This window comes from Poecile atricapillus, chromosome Z (assembly GCF_030490865.1).
Source record: "Poecile atricapillus isolate bPoeAtr1 chromosome Z, bPoeAtr1.hap1, whole genome shotgun sequence".
Taxonomy (NCBI): domain Eukaryota; kingdom Metazoa; phylum Chordata; class Aves; order Passeriformes; family Paridae; genus Poecile; species Poecile atricapillus.
In genome coordinates, this window is record NC_081289.1 from 37,735,908 (window position 1) to 37,757,438 (window position 21,531).

A 21,531-nucleotide genomic window follows, 5' to 3' on the forward strand; every position below is an offset into this window, starting at 1 on the left:
GAATGAGTTTCATATACATAAGGAAAGGTGTCAAAATGAGATGCTTATGACTTATATGTCTTCAAAGTAAGATTTATAGTATGAAACTTTAAAGAAGAAAAAAAAAATCATCATTGAATAGAAAAGTCATACTTTGAGAGGATCCAAAACTGCCAAATAATGTCCCTTAGTGATCACCAACTCCATACAGGGGAGTCATCTTAACCTGTATGTTTCATAATCACTTGTACCATATTAGTTATTTCTTCAGTTAAGCTTCATGTACCATAAATGCAAAATGGCAAAGTTGACAAAAAAATCTATCCTCTTATTTCCTAATCAAAGTGTAAGTCACGACAAGTGCACTGACACAACAGGCTATCTCCAAGACTCGAAGAAAATTTGGGCTGGAAGTGACCTACCACAAATGCCTAAGGTACATACCTGAAGCTAACCTGGTAGTCTTTGAAAGTGCAATGAGATTAGAATTAGAAACAAAATGGAAATACTGATTAAAGCTTGCTAGCACAACAAAAAAAAAAAAAAAAAAAAAAAAAAAAAGAACATCAATTTACCCCCAAAAAGCATGCACTGCTGCAGATGTCTACTAATTTTGTTTGATTGTATTTAGAGATATGACTTTGATTGTATTTAGAGACTACAATAGCAGTTACCAACGTCAGCAAAGCTGCATTATGATGACACAATATAATTCTTCTTATTGAGAGATTTTAATCACAAGTATTAGACAGTAACTAAAAGTAAAGAAAAAACAAAACCCTAAACCAATTATCAACATCTCCATTCAAAAATACACAGCCATAATAAAAACTGCAGTAGCAAACAAAATATAACATTATAATTTCTTTGATATGTGGATCATAGATGTAATTCATTATAGTAGCTTCTTGAAAGTTGCCTCAGTAATTGTATAGAACTGCTGAAATGTTTACACATTGTGCAACTTAACACCAAAAACCAACCCTTCTTTTAAATGGAAATGACATTTCTATGAAAGATTCTGATTTAAAAACATAGCCAAGTTGATATTCAATGTGATGTTTAAAAATAGCAAAGAACAGGAACACAGTATACAACAGAGGAGAATAAGCATGTCAACCTTCCTGACTGAAGCTGGCTTATGGAATTCCAACAAGCAAATTACGCTAATTAATATTTTGCTTTTGAAGCCTAATGTGAAAAGGTGGTTAAAATCTACTACCACAGCAGCAGCCCAGGCATTTGGCTCCTACACTTAAGAAAGATGCTGATTTCTTGTAATGTTTTTCAGTGGATGAAAAAAAAGCTGGTAAATACAGTAGTATTTCAGAATAAATATATATTCAATATACAATAACTTTGAAAAATGGAACATGTAACAGATTTCCAGTTCAAAATTTCCAAGTAATAGACAAAAATACCAGCCAATATTTATTGAAACCATTAAATGGCTCAAATGGTTAAATTCCTAGCTGAGAAAAATATGATTACATGACTTCTGGGCACTTGGAAAACACATAATTTGAAAATGTGTCTAGAAAAGCATGTGTTTACCAATTAAAGAAAAAGCTTAGAAGCTGCAGCAGATAAATTAAATAGTAGAGACTAATCAATCACGGTGCTAAAATGATAGATGACAACTAAACTGAAGCCCCAGGGAGCTACAAATACAGAGCCATTTTGCAAAATCAGGCTGCATAACTAGCATACCTCAAAGCAGTACAGAATCTAAATCCATGTCAGAGATGTCACATTAAAAAGCACAAAGCGGTGTCTGTAATATAGGAATGATAAAAAGAAAAATGAAGTTTTGAGGCACAGGATTTTGTAAGCATGTAAGCCATAGACAATAGACTCCTCTGAATAGTCTTGACATGATAACCAAAAGACAGGCAACATAAACAACCTTTACATTATGCAAACACTACTATATAATTTACCAGAAGTTCATACTTTCACTATGTGAGGGGAAAAAAAAGAGTGAAACTAATTTAAGGGAAGACCTCATTAAAGACTTAAGGTAGTACAAACACTACAATGAACAATTTTGTCCAAGCCTGAAGTATATGCACATTAATTTTAATTTGCAATGACAAAACCTGTGACAAAATGGCAAAAAAAACAAGGAATGAGGGCAGGCACTTCTATGCTGCCTCTAGCTTACTATAATGCATGAAAAACTGAAATAATAATGTAAGGGAAGGTTATTGTGGTTAGTACAGAATATTCAGGAACTACAGGCTCATTTCTTTTTGAATACTCATAAATTCAACTTTTACAAAATGACCCTTCCAAAACCAAAAAACCTTTCATTTAGCTACTTCAGCTCTGGTACATTACATACCTCTGGATATAATATGGTAAATGGTAAAACATAAAACACAGTAGCTTTTGAAATAGATATTAGGGCAAACAAGGGTAATGTTGCACACTCATGAGCTAATAGTAAGTCTAACATGAATAACACATAATGGAGTCAAACTTCCCGTACAATAATTTTCAGCAGGCCAAGCCTCCTCTGATCTGCTCACAGCAGAGTCTGGATTCTGGCCATCCCTCTCCTGTACTAGCACTATGCTTGTGCAATCTCCTAATTTACATCACATTACCTGAACTTGCCTTTGTCAGACAAGAGTAATAAACAACCTGTTATCAACCATTCACCAATTATTTGCCACTTCTTTGATAAACCAAAGTTTGTGGCAGATGAAATCTGATTGCTGCTGACTATGTGAGGACAATGGACATCTTTTTTTGAACACATGTTGCAAGATTTTTTTCCTGCTCCATAAAGGATACCTGTAATCTTTCACAGTATCAAGGACAAATGACAAAGGCCCTTACACTTAAAATAAAGTTGGGAACATGTAAAACCCACAAAACATACTATATATTGTGACTTTTATTTTATCCTTTTAAAATAAGAACAATATAAATTTTAATTTTATTTTCTCTATATGTGGGAATCCAATCTTTTTTTCACAGATATTTTAAATTTTAGATTTTAATTGAAGTTGAAGGGAAAAAGGTATTCTGAAACAACTCCATAATTCCAATTTATCAATCACAGTGTCAGAAGAATGACTGGTTACTTAGTATATGAGTAACACAGTTCTCAAGGGTGTTGTTAGAAGGCCCAAACATACCATACACAAACTTCCCTCCATGGGAGAATGTACAGCCTGATCAAGCTGGTAACACTGCTTCTCACTGATGATGGATGAGAGGTAAGGGTAATTTTATTTCTGTTTTATTATTCTAATTTCCCATGTATATTCCAAAGAGAGTGTTAAATAAATTTCACATCATGAATGTTAAATAACCACTGCAGAGTTTCATTTTTGTTACTATATATTCATTATATGTTAGATCATTTGTAGTTTATAATCATAACACCATGACTGATAAAATTAACTGATGAATAATATGAAAAGGTCCTGTCAACATACTCTGCCCGCAGAAGAGAGAGAATACGTATGTGAAGGAGTACCAGTAATAGTTGACTAATTTTTTCTCACTATACACAAATAAATACATGTTATTCTGAAAACAGCTGCCTGAGAGTTCTGGCCACTTGACACAGAAACACAACTGGGGGGATCTTCTAAAGTCTGCAGTAGTGAAATTTATTTTCTACAAGTATGTCTGTAATGACTTGTGGACTTTTTGTATACCTATATCAGTTGAACTATAAAAATTGCTTGGAATTGCTAGCATTTATTCATGTAACTATCAGTGACCTGCTGCCAAAACTTCAGATCCAGAGGACGTAAAGCATGATTGATTAGGTTGAAGGTATCCTATGCATTAAATAACAACTTCTAAAGTTCCACTGCATCTTTCCACACATCAAATAAAATTGCAATACCTGACCCATATTACACTATGTTGCAACCCTTTGTGAATTCCTGAGACACAAGCATATGGCATTATTCTGTGTGTTATGAGCTGACAACAGCAATAAGGCTCTTGGTCTGCAGAGTATCTATCTGATACTAGAAATAGCAAGCTCAAAACTTGCCCAAGATCAGAAACATTCTGCAATGCAGCTCTGCCAAGAGTAAGAGGAGATGGCCCTGTGTGGGAGATGCGAGCAGAAAACATGAAGTTCGAGCAGATTGACTATGTGGCAAAAAATGGAAAGATAAAGGGTAAAAAGAGGTGTGATATAGGGAAATATATCATATATAGGATGGTGTGATGTAGGGAATATAAACCACAGGAATCACAGAGGAAAGAAAATTAAAGGAAAGTATTACTGATAGAAGAAATTAAAGAAATCAAAGGAATAGATAAATAGGAGTTTTGAGAAGTTTTCTAGAATTCTCTGGTACATATGTGCCATTTACTATGTATCTAGAAGATGCCCACAGGTAACAGTTTAGTACAGTGTACAAATAACCACGCAGGTTCACAAACATGCATTGTGTTGTCCTTGGATTTGGGAAATGTCACACATTTCTTTTCTTGTTAAAGTCCATCATCAAGCTTGTCTGCCCAGAGATATAATGGGTAATTTTTTTTGCTATTAAGATTTACACACATTCTTTCCCAACAAGGAGTATTATTTTATTACTTCTCAAGATATATTCAAGATTTATTTGCATTCAAAACTAGCCTGTTCCATATGCCTGTTTGGCTAAATGAATAGGGATTTCATATACAACAGTAAAACTCCTTAACTTGTACTGCCAAATGTATATTTTAAAAGCAGAATGGTGCTAAAGAACACATATTCTCTGCGCATTACTTACCGTCCACAATTATCCACCACAAAAAAGGCAGGTTCTACTGGCACCTAGCACAGAGGAACTGTTTTGTTGGAACTGTTAATAGAAATGTGCTAACACAAGACCACCTGCTCTGCTTCTCAGAAGATATTGTCACCTGTTAAATACCCAGTAACGTGGTACACCCGTAGAATCAGCTGCACTTCCCAGGGCACATTACTTTGGATTGGCAGTGAAGGCAGTGTCTGTGTCCTACTTTGTCATGACTGGTACCTCATCAACAGCCCAAGATTTTTTTCTAGGGACAATGTTAATAATATCACCCACAACACAAACATGGCTCATTTTCTTGTCTCAGCAAGTGGTCTTAATTTCTTGGTGTTTTATAATGCTGCAGTTGTCAAGGGCCAGCACAGCCATGCTCTGCAATTGGTTGGACTGTGAACAGCACAGCTATGACCAGGGCAGTTTGGAACAAATAGTCACTGGTTATGTGGTTAACACAAACCCATAGAAGTCTTTTGCTCCTACACTGACACAGCACCATCTGACTACAGTGATGAATCTGCTTTTCTGCAAAATTTCATGTGTGAGCAAATGTTGGCATAATATTGTTTTTAGCTTGGTAGTGTCAGTTTCTACTGGAATGTATTTTTACTGAAATAAACAATGTAGTATTCTCAGTATGGGCAGCAATGAAGACACTTTGTGTGGACTACCTGGTCCTATCTGAGATTGCAGGATTTATAAAAGTCTACCCCTGTGAAATGAAAACTAAGTTGGATATAAGGCAGAAATGTTCACTGCACTAATTTCTTACATTTGTTAGAAGAACTGCAAATACAAAAGAATAAAAAAAAAATTAAAAAGGAAGTACAAGTCATGTTTAAAGTATGTAAGTTGGTCACTTACTGTTCAGAATAGAGAATGTGTGCTTAACTCTCTTCTCTTTGTTTATTCAGGACTCCACGCCTCTGTAAGAAAAACAAATACATGCATTTATCATGTTTCTATCTAAATGAAACTATCTAGTTTCATTTGTGCTAGAGAAGTTTGCCATTTTCAAATAGCAGCAGAGATGAGAAATCAACAGGTTCAGGGAACAAATCTCCCTTGAAACTTCAGACTAAATTCTGGGCATCCTAATTTCATCTGGACACCTGCAGATCTCCCCAGTTCCAGGAAGGTGACAGGCTTTCACATTTCTGAGACTGGCAATCCTCTTGTCTAAAATGTGGTGTATTAGATCCTGGCTGAATTACCCATTAGACTGAGGAGTCAAGGAAGAAAGAACATATGTCTCCTAAGACAGCCACAGCCTCACTCACCACTTTTGGAGGAGAGTGGAACATGCTGCAGAGGGGTGTTTGATGCCTAACTCCTTCTGTTTCATACAGGAAACTTGTACGGTGAGAACTGAACACAGCACACCAGCTGCTTAGCCTTTCTTGACCAGTTTACAAGCATCACAACAGAGGTGAGTTTTAAGGCAGGATTTGATGGAACACAGCATACTGCTTTTGCAGATTTTACTATTAACAACTTTCATTAATAAAGACTGCTTGACAGAATGGAGAAAATTGGGACTGCTGGGCAATAGGGGCTACAATAAGGGCAACATTGGTGTGAAAGGGCAAGCACAATCAACCTGTGAAGTCATTAATTGTGAAGATGACCAATTTGGATGCAGCTAAAAAATGGAGACAAATACATAGTTGCTAAGATAGACAAATGCATTTTTTACATCAACTAGAAAATGAAAACTTGCTAATCTGAAACTGTCACACTATAGCACACCAACACTTACACTGGTCTTTGAAAAAGGCAAATCATGATTCCATCCACCATCTCACTCTAATCAACAAACCATCTTTCATGACTCAGATAATATAGGACTCAAACTATAACTAATTATAAAATCTAATTTCCCCTTCTATTTTAGTAAGAAATTATATTTCTTTCTGTATTGTTCTGTCAGTATTTATGACATACCAGAAATCACTCATATCTGCATATAAGTCTACTGAAGGAACCTGTTAAGCAACAATTGATAACTGTTTGGAGCCAAGGGCTATGTAATACATTAGTCAGTAGCATCTAATATTATGATGATATTAAGTTTTAAACTTTTTTGAACCATAGGAATCAGCTCTTCTATCTAAGCAGCCCATTTTGTTGTCCCAGATGTCAGTGCGGAGCTGAACACTTAAAACGATGCAAGGTTAACTGGACAATGATTTGAAATCTTACTCTAAAGGGTTTAGAATAATTCAGATGCTGGTGTAAAACACAGCTAATTTCATTCCCACAGTATGTAACCCATATCAAATGTCAAGTCAAGTCAATAGCCTTAGCAGGCCTTACCTTGCTTGGTGCTCTGTATTAACTGTATAAAATGTTCTGGAACAGACCACGACAGACCTAATCTCAACTACTGTACTCCAATATCTCTTGAATGGCTTCAACCAAAACTCTGCCTCTTGCTGTCAAGTCAAGTCTTCCCAAACTGAGGCATTTGAAATTCAGAAACACTCAAAAAGAGGATTCAATAAAAGAACCTCTAATCTCTATCGTCTCCTGGGGTTCAGAGCCAGGGCTTTGGTGCAGGGCCCTGTGTATATCTTGCATTTGAGCAGAGGTAGCTGCAAGTGCCTTAGAGAAATTAACACCCAGAGTCACACCTGCTCTGTGGTACACTATCTCAATCTTCCCCTGTTTCTCTAAGCTGTCTGTGTCAAGCTGTGTCATATTTATTACTGAGCCTTTCAGGAGGTTCACTACTTCCTTCTGCTGCAACGACAGAAAATGGAAAGATAAATGTTTACTATAGTATTAATTGTAAATAACTAAATAAAAATAAAGGTTTGCACTAGAGAAGCAAATTTAGGTGAAACTATGAATAAGTGCAGTGCTGCATTAAGTGCAAAGAGAGACAGCCTGCATGCTCCTTTGAAGCTCACAGTCTGAGTTTTCAAAACATATGAAAAATGCACATCTGGAGTAAATAAGTAAAAACCAACCAATAAAATGTAACAGTTGTCCGAGAAACTAAATACCACCACTCTTTGCAAGGATTTGAAGAGCTAAAATATCAGGAGATAAATAAACTGGAAAGATTTGCATTTTTAGAGGAAGGTTAAAACATTACAAAAGAAATTCAACTGTGTTTCTATAACTTACTAATAAACACAGGCTATTTTTTTTCTCAGATGTGTTGGAAGATTAATTCATAACCCTTGGTTATAGATTCCTGTGGGTCTTCAGTTCAGGAGATCCCCTGCAGTGACAACTATATTTTCAGAGCTGCAAATAGCATCTGTCATAGCACTAGTATCTTCCAAGGCTCCGTTTTTACTTCAATAATATTTGCAAGGGAAGACGTTTCCTAATGAAACCATTGGAAATATCAACAGAAACACATTTTGATACATGTGAATACATCTTGTAATATCCCTTTGAAGTGTAATCTATATTTACAAATGTTAAATATAGATAGAAGATACTTTAAGGCATTTAATTTCAGGGTAAGTACTCATTTAAATGATCTACAACTTTTACTTCAGTTAGCATACAGATATGCAAAAGTAAGCAAAATGAAGCCTTTTCTCATTAATTCTAAACTCTCTGATCCCAGTCACCTTTATGGTAACCAATTATGGAAATAGTCCCATTAAACTGGGGCAGGACTGGAGCTCTAAAATCAAACCAGTTCAGTCAACAACACTGAATTTAAGATTATACATACACATATGCTTATGAAATGAAACCCTACTTCACTGCAAGGAAGGGATTCCTTGCAATTTTCTCAGGCAGCTCGTGTTTAACTCATACAGAAACAGAGGATTTACATTTATTACAGGTGACAAAGAACATTTTTAGCATCCCAGAATCATGGCAAAAATAAGCCCCTTTTATTAGATGCTTCACTTTTCGTTGTGAACTGTGGTACAAAAGATGAAAGGGAAGTTTCACGGTAATTAAAAGATTTCTCAAGATATCTTAGGCCGTCTACAGTTTCTTTATGCCATTACTATCTTTGAAGCCAGGAACAACTACGTTATCTTTTACAAACTCCATGAAGAAAAAATTTCTATCTGTTTAGGATTATGGGCTAAACACTCATTAGTAGAGCATATGGCTGTTATTTGAGTATTATTCTTCTCTCCTTTCAAACACTGAGGAACAATTTTGCAAACTGAATCTCTGTACTCTGGAGTAATAAAAAGCTGCTAATATATCATCATTATGACTCAGTGACAGTTCCAGAGCACAACTGGACATTTTTGTCATGAAGGAATAAAAGCTCTAGAAATGAGTTTCAGGAGAGTTTTGGTTTTGATAGAGCTGGCTTTTTTGATTGTCTTTCAGACCTGAGGACATCTACTTATGTGGCATATCTGGGAGGTCTGGAATAAACCGTTTTGAAATTTTGTGTGGCAAAATGAAAAGATATAAACAAAACTTCAAACAAAAAGTAGCTGCTGTTTAACCTACTGAATTTAGCAGCACATCCTCAAAACACAAGCCCAGTAGTCTTAGAAGTGAAAATGGGTATTTCAAATTTTATTCTCTGCTTTAGAATTATTTATGAGAGAAAATCAGATTAATTGAAAGTGGAGGAGTCCATTATGAATAGACTGACATCCTGTAAAACATAGAACTGACATCTGGAAAAATGAGGCTAGCATTCGATTATGAAGTTTAAATTAGCTAATAACCAGTACAGAGTCTGGATAATTTCCAGTTGCATAATGTGCAACAAATTAAATGCATTTTGAAAAAAAAATGCAGTTGTGGGCATTTATTAATCGTTTCAAATATTGAAACAGAAATTGTCATACATTATGAACCTTACAGTCCTTAATCATATGTATATTCCACTGTTTTATGGGCTTAATTTGCTCAGCATCAACTTTTACTGTGAGTAACAGTGATTTTGTCGAAACCTCAAATAAGTCACAGAACAGATCTGAGGATTACTTCAGAAGGGATTTAAAGCACGCCCTGTGAATCTCTATACAACCACCACTTAAAACACTACCCGTTCAGGCCCAGATGGATCGCTATGGCAACAGAATCCCAAATACCAGGTTTGTAACTAAAAAAAATGTAAATTATTGATGAACCCAGAGTTGTCTCTCTTGGACACCCTCCTATTCAAATACCAAGCCGTATGGTTAGAATACAGAGAAATGGTTGATATGCAATTTCCCCAGCCCAGTGAGCACTAATCCCAAAGGATTTCATTAAATCTTTTGGCTTAAATTTTTATTCTTGGAACAGCAGTCAGCAAGCAGGGATTACATTAAAACAGGCACTATTGAGGTCATTACTGACTGAATTCAGGTCTGTAATATAACAAAGCAGGAACTAATTTTAAATATACCTCCACACACAACTCCCCCCCTGCCCCACCCTGGACAAAATAACACTGCTCGAAGTTATTATATATTTGATGACAGCACTTTTTCCACTCACATCACCACCATTCCTCCTTGCCTACAGGCAATGATTGAGAACAGTACTAGAGAGTGAAAAACAAAAACACACATTATTTGATAAAGAGGTGCACATCTCATGGTAGAGGTGACTGTGCATAAACAACTGAGTTGCAGGACGATGAATGCAAGGAGGCTTTGCAGCCTCTGATATTCGGTAAACCAAAACCAAGAATAAAAACTTCTCTAGCAAATGAGCAAACCAGAGGAGAAAAAGTACTTATTGGCATTTTTACTGCAAATTTCATGAACAGTCTGATAAGGGAACAAATAGTTGTAGGAAAGCCAAACACTACTGGAAAGCCTCTCAGACTTTATACACAGTGATTAATACAGTGAATGTCAGACAAAAATAGACCCATCAGTTCTCAAATTCTGGACTGTGACAGTCCAGTTTTCTTTTAAAAGGAACTATGGCTTTAAAATACCCAAACAATTCTCAGGTGTGCCTGCCATTAGGTGTCACTGTACATAGAAGAGAAATGGCAAACTTCTGACTCTTTAAGAGTTTGTTACCAGATCCAATGTCTACCCAAAACTAGAAGGAAAAACCAGGACAGGGGTAGATTTGTGGAGATGGGTAAATATGGAGGAATGCTTTTGCTAATAGAAATGAAACAATCATTGAAACAGAAAATGAAATTAATAAAACTGGGGCATAGAGTCATATCCTAAGATGAGGGAGAAATTTAGAGCAACAGAATGAAAAGAAGATAGTGGTTGTACCACACACTCCCTGGTGGGCCAGGATAAATTCTCCCATTGTCATTCTTACAGATGAGCGTTTATTCAATACAGTACATAAAGACAGAGGGCCTATTTTGGAGAGCTGTCATTTGAACAGCCATTTAGATTAATAGATATTAACTAGATTGCAAGCCTTTTTTAGGTCTCAACATACAATGTTTCAAATACTTCAGAATACAGTTTACAAGCTACACATTCAGCATCACTGTGGACACTAGAGACAAAACCAGTATGTAGACCTCGCTTTTCTCTGTCCATTCAGTCTATGGCTTGGCCATTCCCACCCTGTCACCCATATATTTTAAAGGTGAACAGTTTTCAGCTCTACAGGTTTCTTTACTTAGCAAAGGACTCTGCTCCTTGTGGAATTTGTCTCTGGGAGTCCCTTTTACAATACTAGCAACGGAGCTGCTTTTTCAGCCTCTGTTCACTTGTATTGAGCTACCTGCCACCTAAAGTTCAAAGAGCCTTCCCTGTAACTTCCTCAGAATTTCAGTTCATAGCAGAACCAGATGTTTCAACTCTTGACTAGCTTTTTCTTGTTATTACCATACACCTCCATCAGACATGCTGTGTTTCTGTTACACAGAACACACAGAGGCAAGAGCAGCTCTTAACCTCAGTAAGTGCCAGCTGCTCCTCAAATGCCACTGCACTACATGATGCTACTCACATTCTCAGATTCTTTCTCCTACCAGTACTGCCTGAAACATGCCTTGTTTCCTTTGGTTCCCAGTCCTGGTGGATTCAGATCTCTCGTTGCCTGTCAAAAGCCTTTTCCACCTTCTGTTTTATCCTTACACTTGGCTTGATGTTAGAAGAGCCATCCACTCTGATACTTCCATCAACCACACCTAGGTCAGCATCATAACTTCATGATCAATAAGCAATCATATGGATCAGTAGGCACTAAAAGATTCTCTTTCAACAAAGAAAACCCATTAATGGTGATGGTATGGTCAGTGATAATACAGTCACAAATGGGTATCTGAATCATCTTGAGATGTTAGAAGAATCTTTTGTGGCCAAAGAAGTATCAGAATTTGGGGCAGCAATAGCATTTCCTCCTTCCAGTAGCTATCCAGGACAATACGTAGCTCTTCTTCTACTAATCCTCATTTCACTGTGAAGCTACTGTAGTCCTGCTGTAGAAATGGGATGGCACAAGTGCCAGCAATACGGATGCGTACCAAACACAGACTGGCACAGACTCAGAGGAAATCTTTGCATATAACAGACCATTAAAGTAGATAAGCTGGATGTGTTCACTCACTGGGTAAGGCCACTTCAACCACTATGCTATATCTGCCATGTAGTAACTGTGGAGCTGCTCTTCCCAGTGCGTAGCTTGCCATTCCCGCTTTTTGACTCTTGGGTATGTCTCAGCCATTCCCTTAGACAATAACAGAATTTTCAAACTTTACATGAAACTTGTATTTTTCCAATTGCAAATATGAACACGTGGGAATACTAACATTTATTAACAATAAAAAGTCATAAAAATTTCATACATCACAGTGAAACGTCATTTTTCTAAGTGAAAGTTTGAAAGTTTTCAAGACTTCAGCTGAAACAACCAGCATTTGTAATATGGCGTTCCATCAAATTTAATTCCAAATATTTTCAGGTTTTTTTAGACAGTAAGATACAGAGCTACAATTACTTTCTGTGACATCTTAGTAAAAAAGAAACACAGTTCTCCATAAGTTGCTTCATAACATTATTTAGACTAGGCATCTTGGATCATATGAAATGATAAGAAAATAGTTCCTAGCAAAATTGGTTTCAGATGTCATATTTAGGTTGCTTGTTACAGCTATAGACTAGGACTTATTTAGAAGCACAATGGAGGTTTTTGATCAGTCTCCTAAATCCTTTGTAGAAAGATAACATATCTTTACATTAGTAGATACACACTCAGTTGCATTCCAGTGTTTGGAGATTCAAAATCTAATTGGTTTTATCACAGGACGAAAGAACCTGCTGCAATATCCACTGCAGGAAGTGATTATATGTTACATAACGCAGCTGATCTTTTTGTTCTGGTATGAGAGGAGAGGTTGACTTACTTTCTTTCTTTATTTATTTATCAATTCTGGTTTACAAAAATGTACTAATATGGATAAGCAATTCACCCATAAAATCTGACAGTGACTGTCAACATCTCCACAAATGAAGCAACATAATCTATGGGTGAGCTGTGACAATACCCTTCCTATATTACCACAGAGAGACCTACAGTGGCAACAACTTCAGTATTTCTTGGCTATTTAAATGCATCCCTTCAAAGATAACTTTTTAGATAGAGGGAAAATTCTGAGCGGACTGTATTCTGTGGTTCATCTGGATAGGTACACAAAATGTATAGAGATGATAATTCACCACTGGTATAATGTCAACCCATATTTTCTATACCATACAGTAAGTTTTATTCATACTGCTGTTTTCTCCTAATGGAAATTATTAAAAAAAATGAATTTGAAAGTCTACCAAGTCTAAATACAGACAAAATCAACTTACTGCCTACCCCCTCCTGTACTAATCCAAGAAGTAATGGACTACATGCTGCTCAGATTTCTGAAAACAAATCCCATAAAGACAGACACATCACTTTCCAAAGCTGGTACCCTTGATTTCTCACATGAATTTTAATGTTGTTTGCTCTGCACCCACCATGCAACAAGCCCTTTCGCTCCACAGCAACTGCTCTCTGCTCCCTTTCACCTTTTTATAACTGAGTGCTTCATATCCCAAGACTACTATTTTTAACCTTCCTGTGCAATTTCACTACTCTCACAATCACAGTTGGCTTCTCCTTTTTATTGAACTACACTTCGAATTACTAAGAGAATGAAAAATACCAACTTAAATGAAGATTTTTTTGATTTTTGTTTACAAGAAGAGATGATATTTTGTACCTTTCTGTGGCCAATAGGAGCAAAGAATGAAACAGTCAAAATTAACATTGAAACTGGACAGCACTGATCCCTTGCACTGGTACTAGACATTTTAATAATAGGATCATTAAATAAAGATACATGAAGATTTTATATGTTTCTTTCCAGTTACAACACATAATATTTCATTACCAAAAAATGTTTCTAATCACTACTAAGTTTAGCATTAAAATAACTTCATTGTAACACCGTAACAGCAAACAGTTATAGCAACACTGGTGGAAATACTTTACAACCTTATGGATAAATTATTAGGATGAGAAAATCATGAGCAATTAGTTAAAAATTAAAAAATGTTTTCAGCTTACAAATTATTTATGTTAAAAAAAACCCCTGTGGTATTTCTGTCTTTGAAACATTTATGACAAGAATGGATTCCTATTATGAGATTGTTTTATGAATATCACAAAATCTGTTAGAAAAAACAAATTCATCTCATACCGTGTTCTCTATCTTCCTCAGCAGGTAAGAATATTAGACCTCCTTACAGTCGGTAAAAAAACCCAAATTTGAGCAATCATTAAAAATTGTATCTTTCCTATTTAGTACTGTCCAGAACATTACTTTCTCAGTGACTGTCACTGTGGCAAATAGGGCTGTCTCCTGGAAGGAGCTGTACCTAGCACCACTAAGAGATGCACTGACCAGTATTGCTGCTCTTCAAACACAAGTCATAGGTTGACCACTCAGTAGATCTTTCTGGTTCTTCAGCACTTTAACTTCTGCCTAGACACAGAGGCCAACAAATAAACTAAACCAAACCACAGAATAGCAGAAAGATGCACTGCAGGGGTATAAAATAGGTGAATGCCAAGAGCAATGCAAACTGGAGTTTCTTGTCATGTTACAATACAACTTGCTGAAGAAACGTGTAACCTATATGACAAGAGGGAACACTGAGTGACACCTAACAACAGCCTGTGGAAAGTACAAGGTGGGCATGTAAGCGGCCCCAGCTGCAAGTGCTACCTTGACTCTCAGAAGCTGCAAAGTCAACTTAGCAGCAACTGCACAGCTCAGTGGGAATGTCTCATAACCCTGAGATAAATGGCTGTCAGCCTGGCTGGCTGGCAAGGGAGAGAATTTGGTCATCAGAGCTGTTAACCAAGCACAGGTGTCTCAGCACAGCGTGTCTAAAGCATGCTACTTTCCATAGTTCGTGGCACATAGTAACATCCTACCTGGCCCCCTTGGCTTCCTTCCCTGGTCAACTAATAGGGTTGGGCTGGTATCTGCAGTGAAGTCCATATCCACATTTATAGAAGCACAGTGAAAGTTTTAACCCTCAATTTCCACCCTCAATTCCATAGTCACCCTAGCCACTTGGCAGTCACTCTTCCCAAAAGAGGAAAGCTACTTAAGACTGACATGCTGAAGCTCTCTGCTCAATAATCCAATGCAGAATCTAGTAGGTGCCACTGAACATGATTTAATTTGGGTCTAAATTCATTATTATGTAACATCATCTAGAGATACAATTTCCATATCTTGAAGCATTTCTTTACACATTATGTGCACACGCCTGACAAATGATTTTGCAATACTAAAGATGAACTGAAGTATCATGACTTTTTTTGTCTTGAAACTACAAGCAGAAACCTAGAGACTGGGGAATTGAGGCAGAACTTTTAACCGCAGGTGTCACTTTGGGCTGCAACAGAAGAGTTTAACTGCCACTCCTTGAAGATAACATGCAAAGATATTATTAAAAAAAGCAGGATAAAAGACAAGTGGTGGCTTTGCCAGTCTACATAACAGTAAAAAAAGGAAGCATCAAGTCAACATTGAAAAAATCTGATAGCCTAATCAAAAAGTAGCACATCAGACAGTGCAGTTTTGAAGTGCAGATGGCTAGGAATCTTAAAAGAGGCAGTTATCATTATTGTTCCTTACATATTTGAGTAAAGAAACGATATCATGATATTGTATCTGCCTATAAAATCAACTTCCTCAGTTAGACATTGCCAGAAGGAATCTAATGGAAATGTCTATTTAGTGAAAATCAAATAATTACCTTGTAATTACCATCTCATGTGTTACACTTTATGTTAGCATCTCTGAATCAAGGAAAATTCAAAAAAAAGTCTATTTGAAATCCTTAAAAAAAACCCCATATGGGCAAATATTTTAATTGGGCTACTTTTGCTAATGAAGCTAAGTATTCCACATAGCAGTTATTTCTCCCTCTTTGTAGAGCCAAATGTTAACATAAACCACCCTTTAATTTAATCTTCCTGTCCATCTTGAGGAAACCTGTTTAATTTTTGATTATTAGATTCTCTGAAATACAGCTTATTCAGACCAAACTTCAGCCACTTCATAAAAACTACTGATTTGCACTCAAATAGCACACTGGAGCAGTCTGAAGGGAAAAACCATTTGTTCTGTCTCAACTGATGTATAGAGTAATTTTCTGAGATTCTTTCATTGCAATTTGCAAACACATTAGCTAAGTCTATGAAACAAAAGCAATCTGTACTACCCATGGCCCAGAAGAAGCAGAAGCAGAAAGTTAGAAAACATAACAAATGTCTGAATCATCTTGAAGCAGGGACATACCCTACCTTCAACGCAAAACATAATTATCCAAAATGTGCCTCATCTATTTTTCTGACAAAGAAAGCCTGGCCACTGAACACCTAATACTGAATACAATCTTAAAACAGGCTGTATTAGACTTTTAAGAAGGGGCCTAGAGAAGGCAAACTTACCCTAGCTAACTCAGGGAAGCAACACTGCAGTTAGGTTTTGAGACTTCCATTCCCTTCGTCCAGCTCCTGCAGCTCCACCCTCAATTCTATAGCCACTCTGCAGCCACTCTTCCCAAAGGAGGAAAGCTACTTAGCCCTGACACGCTGAAGCTCTCTGTTGAATAATCCAATACAGAATCTAATAGGTGCCACTGAACAGTTTCAGTACCGTTAAAACAAAGCAGATGTAAGGGAATATGCACTGTGGGCAGGAAGGGGAATGTAAGTGCAGCTTTGATACACAGCCAGATGAGAGCATAACTGCATTCACAGATAGCAAGGGACAGCATAATAGACAGTCACACAGAATGATTGGTACAGCATCTCTCAGCGTGGATTTTAAACAAATCAAGAAAATACCACATGATGTATCTAAAACTTCATTTCAGCACCTGGCAAAAAGGAAATATCTGTTAAAGATCATTTCGTCCACGGAAAACCTTAATATGAGTTTCTGTAAAAAGGGAACTTGAAATTGCCTGTCAACAAATCAGCAGATGCCCTTTCTGAAGCTGACAGGTGCTTTTTGGCATTATTGTAATGACCATAAATACTTCATTGCACAGGGTAGAATCAATTGCTTTAATCAATTTCTACTATCACTTATGAAGCATCCAGACAATTTTCTAATCTACGCTTTGCAGTGACATAAAATATACAAGTTCAGCATACTCAGGCAAAGCTGACTGTCAATATATATTCCTTTTGACAAAAACCAGCATTTTGTCTATATGGTTATAGTCCTGTTTCAAGAATAACTGAAGCAAGGGCTCTTAAGTAAATTGATTCTCCTAAAAAACAGTAAGACAATCCACAGCAGTGTCAGTCTTCAGCAAAGTTCTGTGATACATAGAGATTTCAGGATGCAATGTGAAATGCTGCTTTATGAACAGAACAACCTGACAGCTTAAACCAGGAACATCATGGATTCATTCAAATACATCAATAATACAATGTCTATGTCAATTATTTTCTTTCTGAAAGCTCTATGTTCATATTTCAGAAAATTCAGGAGATTAGGAAACAGTAAGAGTAGGAGAAAGGAGAAAATAACAAAGAAATCAAGTATCTCTTCCTCTGGCCCTAGTTTCATTTGTTCACTCCTGATATTCTCCTTTCTCTTCTTCTTCTCTACCTTCTCCTTAAACTAAAATGGGTATCTAACAGAGCTGATAGTTGCCATTCTTTGCAGCTAAATAGTTCCTTTGAGCACACAGTGAGAAAATGTCTTGAAGTACTTTTATTGTGAATCTTACACTCGTAAGAATAAGTAAAAAAAGAAACTGAGAGATTAAATTACCCTAAGTGCAAAGCACTTCTTGCTTCACAAAAAATACAGATCTACTTGTCTTGTAATTTGTCCACTGCTCTCTCAAAAATTTGAGTTTGCAAAGAGATGCAACAATAGAAACATACCAATGAGATTTTCGGTGTCTCAGCTGCCATCTTCCATGCCCATTAAAGATAATACCCTTATCTCAGCTTGTTAAAAATATACAACTGATTTAGTTTTTAGCTTTGCAAATATGAATCGTAAATCATTGGAAGAGATCATTGAACATGTTAAGAAAAGCAAAGAGAACTCTTAGAAGGAAGATTTTGAAGAATTGTGGCAGGCAGACTGATACTGTTAAAAAAAAAACAACAGCTGAAGAGAGTGGGAAGTATCTGAAAGATTGAAGACTCTACAGTATTTGGCACATGACCAGCACTGTAAACAAGCATAACAGGACAGAACAGGGAAAGAAAGCAGTGGCTGGATACCAAAACCCCCTCGTTTTGCTCTAAAATATTTTAAGGGAAATAGCAAAGTTCAGCTATGTGTGAAACTCAAACCTGGACCAGGAAAAGCACAATAAAGTAGGTAGCTGAAATCATCTTACATCAGATGAGCTGAGGACTACTTGAACTAAGTATTTATTTTCTTCTTTCCCCCTTAGTGAACACCATGCTATTATTGTGGAGGTGAGTGGAATTAGTGTAGCTAATACAGGGTTAGAAGTCAAGAACTCTAGAGATATAATCCTGGATTGGTCTCTGACTTGCTCTGGTACCATGTTTACATCACTGTTCAGTTTCTCTACTAACAAAGCAGATACAATAATTTATAACTCATGAAGGACCTTGCAGGATTAAAGTGTGCAGTATTTTGCAGGAAAACTTCCAAATTTAAGTTTCCTGCAGCACTTAAATGGATCAGCCTATAGGGACTGGGCCTTAACTTATGTCTATAAAAATGTTAACTGCAGTAGAAGAGAATCAAGACAAGTGCTTTTTAAAATTTTTACCTTTGCATAACTAAACCATTTGCCATGGGGACTGAACAGTTGCACTTCTGGGACTTTGCTGGATTTCCAGATTTATGCTGCAGGACAGTTTTCCTTTGGCCCTAACACCTTAAGACTGTTTTTCTAAGGCATTATAAACAGAAAAAAGCACCACTCTCTAAGTATCCTTCACCATTTTGTTTTAAAAAGTCTTTGAAGCTGCAAGTGCCTCTTACTATTCATCTGTAGAGGGTTCATGACATTTGACTCTGTGGGCAAGGTGGTACTACAAAGAAACAACATGTCTCATAGCACTTTTAATGTGGTTCAGTTGCCGCTGCTAATAACACTACATTTATCCTACTAAATCCCAAAGTATTATCCTTTCACCAGCATAGGAATTACTCAGCCAAAACTGAAATACACTCTTAAATGGAGCAGTTTAAACAAAGATGAAGGGCCAAAGGACTGCAAGAGTATTTTCTGGATTGTTTAAACATAATAAATTCAGCAACAATTCTAAATTCTTCACTGTTTCATGTTTCCCTCTCACAATGAATTTTTTCCTGCTGTTTTTTTTCTCTTGTTGCACTCACTGTGTTACATAATTAAAATACTAAGATAAGGAGTTTTTTGTAGCCCTAAATGAAATCACACTACCTTATGTATAAGCACTTATCCGTATTTGTAGGTATGTATGCCTTTGTCAAGCTGTATCCACTCTCACGTATATTCCCTCTTTATTTACCCAGCTTCTGCAAAAATCAAGGTCCAACTCTATTACATATAGATCTTCTGCATTTCTTTGAGAATTTTTGGCTTCAAACTACAGCACACCAAACAATAACTAACTGGATTAAGTTCATACCCATGCTTATGTCAGACATGAATTATGATATTTATATGATTAAAAGGTTGACAAAGAAATATTTGGATAAGGTTCAGTTATACCAGCATGGGCATAAAACTGAATATGTGAATAAACAACGCATTATAAAAGTAATTATTTTAGTTCCTGAATAAATACAAATGTATAACATTTAAAATATGTCATGTGACATTACATAAAAAAAAATATCAAAGGATCACCTATAATGGATCACCCATATCTAAGATAATGGGACTAGAGAGTCTTAAATTACACAAGGGAGATGTGAAATGATCCCAATTTAGGTGCCTCCTGGTAGCAGTAAAGAGATTTATAACACTGTGGAAAAGCAGAGAGCCTTTGACACCCAGACTATTCAAAAACCTTTGGTTAGATCAGTGTACCATTCTGAAATAACAACAAACACTACAGAATTTACAGCACAAGAATAACAAAGGAAGATGGTGTGCTCCAGCCTGAATACAGCACACAGAGACAGAGTTAGAGATATCCTTTAACAGCATTCGATGCCTTTATTATGCCCAGATGTCTTCTGAAGTCTTAAAAAAGTAACTAAAATAGATATTGAAAGATATTGTAATTGATAGTGATAATTACCTTGGTAGGAGGCAAAAGGCTATGCTGCAGCAGTACACAAATATCTCTTTTGCAAGTCTGCTCAGTATATTGATTTGGCATGGTCTGTACCACAGGCCTGTTTATTAAATACAGCATTTTACTTACATTATACTTCCAAACATCAATAGAAATCTTGGTGTCTGAGTATTCTGAATTTACATAGTACAGATAATATCTTCCTGTTATTTTCCACTCAGAATGAACTGACTAACTCATTTCATAGGAGCCAGAAGCCAAATAAATTATGAGCTGTCAGTTATTGACTAGGCATCGAAAATGTATTTGGAGGCAATACTATCCAGAGAAACATGAGTTAGAGCTACTCAACCTTGGATACCACATAGCACAGTTTTCTGCATGAAGACAGCCAAAAGCCCTGCACTGGAGATGATAGTCCCACTAAACCTATCTCAGAGGTTGGGATTTCCCCTTGAAGCAGGGTGGCCAAGGCCAATACTACCTGAAGATAAAAAAGGCAAGACAAAACAAAGTCAGGTTCGGCTGAGCCAAGAACCTTGAAGGAAGGTTTTCAACGTCTGTGAGAACCAGGGATAAAGCTGAGCTCTCCAGATTGCTGGCTTTAGCTGGCCCTCAATACTTACTGAAGACTGACCTGGCCTGAAATTTTTGGTAGAGCACGGAAAAAAAACTTCTCCCTGAGAACTACAGTAGAAGGATTGCTACAGAAAGTAGAGAATTTGATATTTTTATTGTTTTTTTAATGGGACAATCTAGTTCATCTTCCTGCTTAGTTCAGCCTACCTTCTTCAAAGCAAAGCCAAGATTCTGTGTAGTTTCACAGTTTCCTTTATAACCAAGCCTAAGACATCAATACTGCTTTGAAATGACAAAGAATGAAATGAGAAAGTCCCAGGACTTCCAATACTTACCAAGGAACTGTATCACAAGGAAATGAATTTCCCCATAACATGGAAGATATCACCCTAGGCACCAACTTCAGTCCTCTGCAAACACAGACAACCCTGGAAAAACCCCTCGGCTGGAATGGCCTTGAATATTCTGCCAGGACAAGTTGCAGAACACACCCTACTACCCTGATACATCCTGACGTTTTTCATGCAAGGAGACAAAAGGG

General features: G+C 36.7%; 1 protein-coding gene across 1 annotated transcript in view; it reads right to left on the reverse strand.

Moving 5' to 3' along the window:
• Positions 1 to 21,531, reverse strand: part of LOC131573767 (synaptotagmin-1-like) — a 333,607-nt gene that overhangs the window by 208,474 nt on the left and 103,602 nt on the right. Inside the window, exon 3 of the mRNA XM_058827998.1 lies at positions 5,622 to 5,683. The gene's annotated coding sequence lies outside the window, so the exon portion shown is untranslated. The remainder of the gene's footprint in view (positions 1 to 5,621; positions 5,684 to 21,531) is intronic.